General features: G+C 39.1%; 1 long non-coding RNA gene across 1 annotated transcript; it reads left to right on the top strand.

Moving 5' to 3' along the window:
* Positions 1 to 685: 685 nt before the first annotated feature.
* On the top strand, positions 686 to 2364 carry LOC127330247 (uncharacterized). The gene is made up of 3 exons (XR_007869208.2): positions 686 to 860; positions 1043 to 1139; positions 1894 to 2364. It is a non-coding gene; the product is annotated as an uncharacterized lncRNA (long non-coding RNA).
* Positions 2365 to 2630: the final 266 nt, after the last annotated feature.

The raw sequence follows: 2630 nt of genomic DNA, 5'->3' as shown, positions 1-2630 counted from the left end.
TATGCTATATTAGAGAGACATAGAGAGAGAGGTGCAGACGCCTCCAACTGGCGTGAAGCAGTAACATATGCCTGTGCTGTTGAATTATCTATTTGATGCATATTCTAGCTTGTCTTCCGACTCTTCCCGTCAGTTGGTAATCTAGAACTAATGGATAGGCAAACGTTTCTGTAGCTAGAATAGACAAGCTAGAAGCCTAGAATATGTCTGTGATGCCTATTTGAGGCCAACAAAATTTGCACTACGGAAACATTTGCCTGTGATGCCTATCCTAGCTTGATTGCTCCCTGGCAATTTACTTAATTGACCTAGGAAGTGCACTCGTTCAAATAAGAAAATTTGCAGTTCCCTTCGCAAAGCCACGGCAGTTTTATGACCTGCCAGGCTTCATGCCAAGGTTGGTCTGCTCCTCGCAGTTTTAATCTGTGAAGCTCACTTCTCTTAATTCGTGAAGTTCACATCTACTGCTATTTTCAATTCATCTGCTGGTAAACATGTGCTGGTAAAAAACACATTCGGGCAGCGCGTGTGAAGTTCATTTTTATTAGTTGGAGCAGTTAGCTTCGTCTAAGGCAGGCGTCCACTTCTTTAACTGCAGCAAAGTTTCAGTTTATTACAGCTAGGTTTATATTCTTTTGCCAAAAATAACATCAGTTCATTGGTACTGGTAAATATGCAGAAAAGTGAAAATTTCACGAAAAAAATTAACAGCTGCACCTTCTGCTCCAAAACACAAGCCCAGAAGCATGCAGCCGGCGAGTCCACCTTCTGCTCCCTCGGTGGTTCACTACCGCCCGGATTACAGCCATGCCTTGGCCGTCCAGTGCAATTCTTCTATGAAAACAAACTAAATGATCACAGTGAGTTCATTTGGTGTAAAAGTGAAGTTCACTCTGCAATAAAATAAATTTCATTTGTACAAAATGCATGTTACTGAAAGAGCAATCTTGTTTTTGCTGTATAAAAGCATTATCTAGTGTTTCTTTTGCTCTTGACCATCTACCTATCCACTAGTGTCCTTATGGTGTTTTTTTTTGTAAAGGTAAGGAACATTACTTGATCGAGCCTCCTATGTTATATCTAAGATGTGGAATGATGATTTGGTAATACTCCGTGGGGATTTCAACAATAAACTTAAGGTATGCTCCTGGACTGATAGGATTACAATCTGGCAAGCGACCTCTAAATTATTCATTTTTTTTAGTTTCCTATACTAAGTTGTCAGATCTAGCACCATTTTTTTAGTACTGGATTGATATATTGTTCAAGTGCTTTGTTTCCTAATCCCAATAAGGTGCACTCATGGTTTATCTGATCTTGTTTCTAAGGTTATTGCGAGCAGCAGCTACAAACTCCATATTTCTGGTTTTGTTTTGATTTAATTAAGTTATGCATATAGTAGTTATTTGAACAAGGAAAAAAATAAGTTAACCTTTATAATTTAGTCATTGCTTTGAATACCGAAAGTTCAATTTGAGCGCCCCGAAAAGTTCACTTTGAATTAGTCAGTAGTTCACCTCGTCTTGCTGAAAGAGCCCTTATTTGCAGCCAGTTCACTTTGAACATATGGGAAATTCCTTTTATAACTCATGAAAGAGCTCCCCTAAGTTGGTGTTTGTGTGCCAAACATATTATTTTGGGCCTTAGTATATTGTTGCTTCACACAAACTCTATTGCAGTTCAATAAAACGTAATTGGCTACTAAATGAAACAAAATCGGTGGAGTTTACTGCTGTGTATTTTCTTGTTCCGATTGATTTGCTGCTTTGTTGGTAGTTGTTATTAATGTTCTCGACCAAACATTTCTTTGGTTAGACAAAGATATTTCAGAAGTTCAGAACTTAAAAAAACGAAATCCAGTTCATCTCATGATAGGAGTGTCTTTTCTTCCAGGAAGTTTACTTCGTCCCGCACTATTGCCATCGTCTCGCAGTAATGCGGTATGAGCGAGGGTAGAAGCCGGTGCAGTTCAGACTGTAGTTCACTGTGCACCTACGCTTCTCCAGGTTATACCTCAAAAACATGATCACGAATGTCTGGATGCGTGCTTTGCGCTGCCATGGGATGTTCGCCTAGTTCAAACATGAAAATTCTTCATGTTTATTCCGTCCACGTGAGCATGTTTTTATCCATGCTTGCTTCCTAGCAAACTTATTCTGATTGAAGTTCTTTGGTTTGTGTTTGCTGGTATTATAATGTTTTTTCTCTGTACAAAACATAGAAGTTCATTTAAGTGGACATAGGCTAATGGAGACAAGCTAGATGGAGAAGGTTCCACGGCCACTTGCACCTCCTTCCACAAGATGGAGAACGGTGCCTTGATCCAGCCAACAAACCTCTCCTATGTCGAAGGACTACTCCTCTGGGATGGTAAAATACCTTCACATTTTGCACACTTGATTCAATGAATATAGACATTTTTTCATTTGAGTTGGCTCTCTGCAATATGTATCACTCACATCTGGATGAGCCACCTTTTCATGCGTCCATCAACTACCTGATTGATGTAGTGTCATCTCATATGCATGAAATATGAAGCCAGAATAAATTGTTCACTTGTAGATTAACTCAGATACCATGGATGGTAATTTAATGTGCCGTTTTGGTTATTATTGTTACATAATTATGAC

Source organism: Lolium perenne, chromosome 2 (assembly GCF_019359855.2).
Source record: "Lolium perenne isolate Kyuss_39 chromosome 2, Kyuss_2.0, whole genome shotgun sequence".
NCBI lineage: Eukaryota > Viridiplantae > Streptophyta > Magnoliopsida > Poales > Poaceae > Lolium > Lolium perenne.
Note: the sequence above shows the minus strand (reverse complement) of the source record. Positions and strands in the feature narration are given on the sequence as shown.